At 44.6% G+C, this 8,403-nt stretch overlaps 1 protein-coding gene across 1 annotated transcript in view; it reads left to right on the forward strand.

Moving 5' to 3' along the window:
* Nucleotides 1–1,475: 1,475 nt before the first annotated feature.
* Nucleotides 1,476–8,403, forward strand: part of Usp6nl (USP6 N-terminal like) — a 127,859-nt gene continuing 120,931 nt past the window's right edge. The window contains exon 1 of the mRNA XM_013349059.2: nt 1,476–1,652. The gene's annotated coding sequence lies outside the window, so the exon portion shown is untranslated. The remainder of the gene's footprint in view (nt 1,653–8,403) is intronic.

An 8,403-nucleotide genomic window follows, 5' to 3' on the forward strand; every position in this document is an offset into this window, starting at 1 on the left:
ACACGGAAGTGGTGGGTCTTGACACGAATGGAGAGTGTTTTAGTGACTTACTAATTTGGAAATTCTATGCCTGTTGGAGAAATATTGGGTGTTGAAAATTTTCCTACGTCCTTCCAAGTTTTGACTGGATTTTCATCAAACCAGTTGTGCCATTTTGTACATACCAGAATAAACAACAAAAACAACCAAAGTAGTACTTGCAAACCTGGTTTACATGAAGACCAGAATGAAAGAATACATTTTTATTAATCTTATTGTCTTTAAACTGGGAATGTAGCTCAACGGAAATGTGTGTGTGTGTGTGTGTGTGCACGTGCAAAAGGCCCTGGGTTCCACTCACAGCCTCCGTCTTCCCAACACTTGTAAAGGGGTTAATATGACAGCATTTGAGAGACAGAAGGGCCTTAGAGGCCCTCCAAGACCCAATCTATTCACAGGTGTTAAGAATGCATGCTGAGGAAGGGACAGCCACTGAGCCTCCCCTTCCATCCAGTCGGTCCCTAAGGGCACACACTCAGCATGCAGTCGTAAGTGTCAAGTTTCACCAGCTAGGGAAAGAGGGAGTAGAGACTGCAGAGTTGCCAGCTTTAGTAACTCCAGTTCCTGGAAACGAGCACAGAAGCCTTTTTAGTTATTCGCGCACCCAAACTTTTGTAGCTCCCTTTGAATAAATCATTTGACTGTCAGCAAATTATAGTGTTGGGAAGTTTACATCATTCCCTTTTCACAGCAGCTTTTAATGGAAGACCGTGGAGAGGAAAGCTCTCGAAAATTCCTACGACACAAAAAAGAGAGCTGACCTAGAGAAAGATGGGACAGAAATTAACACCGAACACGTTTTAAGTAGCAAAGGTTTGCACACGGTAGCCTACTTAGTTGTGCTGCTCTGAACACTTGGCAGAAATGCGTGAAAACTGACGGCGTGACCTCGTGTCAGTAACAGCTCTATTGACAGATTATTATTATGCACAAACTACCAAGCAAGCATTCGCTTATGCAGGGACCAACTCCACGAAGCAGGTACGATGACCATCCCACTTCACGGATGAAGACACTGAGTCCAAGAGGAAACCAAGTGCAGTGGGCAAGGTCTCAAGGCTGGGAAGCAGTTGGGCTCCAGATGCAAAAGGTGCCCCTGCTCGGTGGGCCGCTCCCAGGTGTCCGACACCGCACTGGTCCACTGCCATCGGTAGCTCTGCAGCAATCCCGGCGCGCTGCCCGGTCCGCAGAACCCGCATCCTACAGAGGGGCTGGGAGCTCGGCCTCGGCGTGAAGCCCGGCGGCGGGAGCGCGCCCGGCGGGAGCGTGGGAGCAGCGCACGTGCCGCCGGGAAGGAAGGGGCAGCTTGGCCGCGCCAAGATGGCGGCGCTTGCCGCGGCCGCGGCGGCGACTGTTGGCGGCCGGTGAGGCGGGCGGGGCCGGCGGCGTGGAGGCGGGGTCCCGGGCGAGCCGCCCTGGGGAAGGCGGGGGCCGTTTCCATAGCGGCGGCGGCAGGAGGTGTCGCGCCAGGGAACTTCCTGGTTCCCGGGCTCGGCTTTGCCGGGAGCCTCCTGGAAGGGAAACAATGGGGCGGAGGGCACTGCGGTAGCCGCCGCCACCGCGCTGGACCCGCTCGGCCTCCCACGACTGACCGCCGCCGGGACCGCCCTGAGGTAACTTCCTTTTCTCCCGCGTCGCTGCTAGATGGGCTGGCGGGGTCGAGGGCGAGGGGGCAGGGACGGAATTGGCCCCGGGCAGCCGGACGCCGCCATTCCCGGCCCCGGGCAGCGGGCACGCGGCGGCGGTGCGGCCTGGACCGAACGGGCTCACCGGGAGCCCGCGCGCCGTGCCACGCGCCTCGGGGGTCTGCGGTGCGATTGGCGGTGCTGGCGGGCGGGCGCGGGCCGGGGGCCGGGAAGGGCCCAGCGCGGCGTGCAGCCCCCCGGGGAGGCGGAACCCTCTGGCCGCCATCCTCACCCCCCACCCCCCTCCGTGCAAGTTTCGGTCTCCGGGGAGACGTGTCTCCCTCACAAGTTTCAGTTGCGTCCAGCGGGAGCGCGAGTGGGCAGGACCCAGGCAAACTTCGTTCTCTGAAACGACTGTCTGGATGCCACAAGAACTTTGTTGGGAGCAGCCTCCGGGAGGATGGGCGCGAGGGAGGATCTGAAAAGCCTGGAAATCTGTGCACCCTAGCAAAGTTTTGCACGCCAGTTTGGAACGCCGGGAGCGCGGCAGTCCGCAGGTGTTTTAATGCCAGCAGACGAGAGAAGTCTGATTGCCTGGTGGGGCGTTCATATAAGTTGAACATTGGGTATCTCTGGGTACTACCTAGCCACTCTCTGTTTAATCAGCAGATACTTTTTATTTTTAAAGTGAGTTTACAAGGTGTTAGCCGACACCACATTTTCGAATAAAGCGTGCGTTGCTAGATTCTCCTCATTCATCTCCCCTACCTCATAGGAGTTTTTAGAAAACTTTAATATGCTTTGTGCTTTATGGATTGGAAAGGCTCGGTGAATTGGGCCAATACCCGGTCTTTAGGAACTATGGCAATAATAATGGAAATAGTAGGGACACTGTTCTAAGTATCCTTGCTGGGAGAATTCAGTCGTAGATCAGCTTCCTTTTTTTTCCCTTCTTTCTCCTCCTTTTCTTCTTCTTCTTCTTCTTCTTCTTCTTCTTCTTCTTCTTCTTCTTCTTCTTCTTCTTCTCCTTCTCCTTCTCCTCGTCCTCCTCCTCCTCCTCCCCCTCCCCCTCCCCCTCGCTCTCACATTAGATCTGTGAGACAGTTAATGTTTCATAGCTTAGAAAAGTTTGAAAAGGACGTTTGAAATCACCTCACCTCTGACCAGTTTCTTCCTGTCTTGAATCTCTGGGAAGTTTTGGGTTGGGGGTTGGAGGGGGGACTAGGGTGGAGTTTAAACGTTTTCCCCTTTCTTTAGGTTATCTTAGTAATCAGTAAACTGTCACAGGCTGAACAGTATCTCATTGCTTTTCTCCCGAAGACCACACTTTAACAAAAGACTTTCCAGTTTGTTGTAATTTTATAAGAGAAATTGTAAGCATGGTCTCCTAGTTTGTACTCTCCACAGGCCGTTAAGCTGTAAGTCAAAATGGAAAAGGAAATTATACTGATGACAGTGTAAATTAACTTCTAAGGGAACTACACGGCCCTAATTGCAAGAACAGGTGCCCTTAGTTAAAGAAGCAGTGAGTTCGCACAGAGGTATTCAAGAACCATTCTTTGTCAAACTTCTAGAGTTTGGGTCCTGAGCCTTGGTGCTGGCTGCTTCTTACTTTAAATTACTGTACAGCTGTGGGCTGTGCTTGTTTCTGGTGAGAAGAATCCATTACACTTCTTCCCATTAACATATTTTTAAGATTTATTATTTTATGTGTATGAGTGTTTTGCCTGCATTTATATATGTGTTTCACGTGTGTGCCTGTTGCCTTCTGGGCTCAGAAGAGGGTGTCAGATCCCCTGGAACTGGAGTTATGATTGGTTGTGAGCCATCACGTGGGGGCTGAGAATCAAACCTGGGTCCTCTGGAAGAGCAGCAAGTGTTCCTAATCATGGAGCCATCTCTCCAGCCCTCTATGCCTCCCTTAACAGTGTTTCCTTACGCAGGTAACCCTCAGTGAGGACAGCTGGTCTGGTTAAACAAGTCAGTAAGGAGAAATGTCAGGCTAGTGTTGGGTGTAATTTGACTGATGATCTTTAAGCATTGTGTGGGAACCAGCAGATCCAGTCTGGGGCTCTAGTGTCAGGCAGGCATTTTGCACTGCCTATCTTTGCTACCTCGTCAAATTATTGTGACAGTTTGTAGCCGGTAAATATGGGGGAAGAAAGCCGATGATTATTTTGGTGAAAAATTGAGGAATGTTAAGAAAGTTCAGAAGTCAGCAAAATAATTTAGAATACTGAGACTGAGAATTGCTACTTTAGGTAGAGAGAATGAGACATTTTCTGGATTTTGAGTTGAATTCTACTTTACCCACTCCCATTTTGTAACTAGTGCAATTCAGACTAATTGCCACAGACTTAGAGTTTGTTCCTTCAGTGTCATTTGTGAAAAGCGCTTTTTTATTTACAGATGTGATCTAATTATATATTAGAGAAGTGTGTTCCCCTCTAAAAGGTTTCTGCCGTTTTCAGAGTCAACATAAGAATCTCAATCGGAGAGCATCTGCCCTGTAGCACATCCAGCATCCAGGGCCTGGAGGGCGTGGGGATTAGTCAGAGACGACTCTCAACTGACTAGTCTCATTTACAGGCTCCTACCTCATGGCTTAGTTTTAAAAAATATTGCTTTGTGAAAGTAGGATACTTTGAGGACGAGAAAAAAGTGTACACGGAAATAGAGTCAGGGAGACTGGTGTGGCAGCTCCACGAGGATGCTTGCCTGCCAGCTTGTGGCTGTGTGCTGCTGTCATCATTGGTGTGGAGAGAAGCTCCTGCACCATTCTCTCATCGTCTGAAGTGGCTTGCTTTTGTTTCATAATCAGAGAAAGTGAGTCATTCTGCTTGATCCTCACGGCCACACAAGACCTGGAAAGGACTGTCCACCTCGGTGTCTGCTTTTGGAATACTTGGACTACATGTTAGTTTCTATAGCTGTAAAACTTGGATTAGATGCTAAACAAAATACCCTTCGATTTCCTCACAGACATAATGATTGTTAATTTCATCATAATTCAATTTTCATCAGTTTAGACTACCTTATTTAAAAATGCCCTACTTCTCACAAACCTTCATGAGCGATCAACCCCAAGATAAAATGTCTAGGAAGTATTTGGGTTGTTTCATTTGCTTGTAGTAAGATCCAGATGGACTCTGGAGCTTGTGTCTGCCTAAGTGGTTTTGGCTCTAAAGCAATGACTTAGTTATCTTGTTACAGAGGTCCACATTGCACCTCTTGTGTCTTCCTGACCTTGGTAGGAGTGTAGCAGAAGTTGCACCCGCCCTCCCGCCCCCGAATTTTCTTTCCACTATATCCACAAGTGAACAATAGTACAACGCTAGAGTGTTGTGGTGGACTATCAAATTAAAGCTATTTCAAGTTTACAGTTAGCCGTGTTACTAGGGTGGCAGAATCATGTTCAGTTATGGCATGAATGTCGTATTTGCACATCCATTTGCTCTAGATACTCTTTGCCCTGGTTTTACTTCGGGTTTCAAACAGTTTAATTTATTAGTGTAGGTGTAGCAAGATACGACAAGGTGAAATAAAAATTTTAAAAACTAAGTCACAAAAGAAAAACATTTAATAGGTGAGGAGATTAGTTTTAGAAATTTGTCTTACCAGGGCAGTTTATTTTTATAATTCTTTTTTAGATTTGCTTTGATTTTTTTTTTAAAATGACATTTCCATTTTTCTTCTTTGTTTGGTTTCAATTTGGGCTTATAAATTTTTCTAGTCTCAGTGTTTACCTAATTTTGATATATTGTTTTATTATTGTTTATTGTTACTTGATGTGTGGGTGTTAGCACATGTGCAGGAGGTGTGGGCACATGCTCAAATGTGGGCACACGTGCATGCCAGACTTCAGCCTTCTGCATTGTTCCTTAGCTTTAGTGGTTACTTAACAAACATTTGTTTATGTCCTTGGTATTTTTTTTTTTTTTTTTTTTTTTTTTTTTTTTTTTTTTTTTTTTTTTTTTTTTTTTTTGTTTTTCGAGACAGGGTTTCTCTGTGGTTTTGGAGCCTGTCCTGGAACTAGCTCTTGTAGACCAGGCTGGTCTCGAACTCACAGAGATCCGCCTGCCTCTGCCTCCCAAGTGCTGGGATTAAAGGCGTGTGCCACCACCGCCCTGCTGTCCTTGGTATTTTTAATATCTTAAAACTATACGTAGCGTATACTGTTTGCCCTGATGTGGGAGTGTCATATATCAATCTGTTGATTTCGTCCCCAGCACCCCAGCCACTCCAATTACTACATTTGGCCAGTTCTTTGTCTTCTAGTGAGACAGATGTTTTTGGTCAACCTTCGTAGAAAAGCAGGTCCTTCTTTATCTTTCCTTTTCTTGCACGTGTTTTGTGTGTATGGTGTACATGCCTGTATGTCCCCATAGTCTCGTGTGTCTAGGCACACATATGTGAAGACCCAAGGCCAGTATCAGGACGAGTCTTTCATTCCTCTCTACTTTACACACTGAGGCAGTGTCTCAACTGAAGCAGAGTGTCTAGCTAACCCGTGTTCAGGGATGCTTTGCCATGCCCACCTGAAGTTTACATGGGTTCTGAGGACCCTGACTTCATCTTCTCGCTTGCCTGACAAGCACTGTTTTTTTTAACTCCCTGAGTGATCTTCCCAGCCCATGAAGTTGTACTCAGCTAGGTGTTTAGTTTTTGGAAAATAGGGATTATGTAGATGGGTGTGATTGTGGAGTAGTAGGGCAGTTTTCAAAACAGCATTTTATGGTACATATTCAAAGAATATTTTTTTAAAGAAATTCCTTTTTAAAGACATTGAATATGACTCCTTAACAATGTACATCATATTTTGTTGATGGCTAGCGTTTTAGTATCAGTTTGAGTCCCAAGCTTGTTCCCCAGGCTTACCTGGGATTTATTTTTCTGACTAATAACAAAAACCTTCTCTCCAAGGTTAATTGTCATTAGTGAGGATTGCCAAAAGAACATTATCTACACTCTCAGACTTATGGTTGCATTTGACTACATCACCATTCACAGTCACATTGACTTTTTTTTTTTTTTTTGTCCCCAGGGGTCAGTTGAATCTGTGCCATGCCCCTTTAATAGAACATTTTAGATTTGTTTTAGTTCATATCTCATTTACTATGATAGTTGATTTGTTGATCCTGCTATGCTAAGGAAATTAGAATCTTAGCTTCTCATTTAATTAGGGTTAGTTTTAAGTTATAAATAACACAAGTTACAAATAGGACTTCAATATTGTGTTTCATCTTCCTTATTTTATGAGACCAAAAATGTATCAGGACTATTAGTGTACACATCAACTTTATATTTAGTTCACCAGGGCATCTTTCGCACAGGATCCCATGGTATTCCTGGGTGTTTGTCAGCCTAGAAAACTTAGTTCTGGCTTTGCACACACAGGTCAGGGAGGCCCAGTGGACTTGTTGTTGCAGTGGTTTTCTTGAGAGGCCTTATGTCGACTGTCATCTTGCCGACTTCGAATTTCGTACACACTACCTACAGATCCGTGTGGTTTCATCCTTTAGCTTCTAAGTTTCCCTATTTTTACTGAATGCAGTACCTAGACTTTTCTCTTTTGCCACTCAGTTTCTACTGGCACTTTTCTTCTGAACTTATTCTGTTTTAGGATGGCTGGAATCAAATTTGTCTTTTTGTGTCCTAAGCTAGTTGGACAGTTTTTGTATATTGTAGAGTTGAATTAGTATTTATTGAAAGAGCAGATAAATGTATTATAGAGTTTAGAATTTATCTGATCACAAATTCCTTGGTGTAGGTCTTAGAATTATGTCTACATTTAAATCACTTCCATCATGGTGTCTGCTTTAGTGCTCACTATACGGCAACCTGCAGTTTTAATGGACATTTTGAATGCTATCAGACTTCTGAAAAGAAAAGATACTGTGTTCTTCATTTTAGCTTTCATTTGTGGAGCGTAGCCACTATGTACAGTTCTGTTATGATAGGCATACCAAGTGCTTATGGCAAATATAACATTATTAGCTGCCCTTGAAAGCCCCTACCTCTCTGTACCTGTTAGAAATAAGGAAGATTTAGAAATGACACTTGCTTTCTGAAATGCCTGTTGACCGGTGTAAACAAAGTCACTAGAATTTGATAAGCCCTCCTGGAAACCTAACTTAAATTCTACCCGAGGAAAGGAAATTTGACCTTATCCTTATCTTATGCATCATTAACATACACATGTAAACAAACTGAGAACCAACCGTTTTATTCTTAAGCCCAACTCATTCTTTGATCTCATTAGTGGGAAACATTTTGTTGACTTAGTGAGCAGAATAAACAATTCCCTTTTCACTGTAGCAGTGACAGATTTACTGGACTTTTCTCGTGCTGGGAAAAGATTACAGGCTGTGGAAATTTAGTATTGTGTGTTTTATAGGTATACGTTACTCTAGAGTATTGTTCATAAAGTTCAAGAATTATGTAACCACAAGGGTGAGATATGTCTCAATGAATAATGACTGTAGTATTAACTGGAGTTATTTCTTCATCTAGAATAAGAAAACGTTACCTAGGAATCTGCCCTGGCCAATACGTAGTAGAACTAATGAACTGTGAATTAAGAAAGGAAGGTACTAGAATTATTATAATGTAAGCTTTGCAAGGGGTAGTGTTTTGTTCATAGTTTTGTTGACTGAGCCTAGAATACTGTCTGGTTTCTGGGAGTTGCTTTGGGAGGGTTTTTCGAGTGCCTAACTAGTTTATATGTTGTCTGATTTTT

The sequence above is a fragment of the Microtus ochrogaster genome, chromosome 16 (genome assembly GCF_000317375.1).
Source record: "Microtus ochrogaster isolate Prairie Vole_2 chromosome 16, MicOch1.0, whole genome shotgun sequence".
NCBI lineage: Eukaryota > Metazoa > Chordata > Mammalia > Rodentia > Cricetidae > Microtus > Microtus ochrogaster.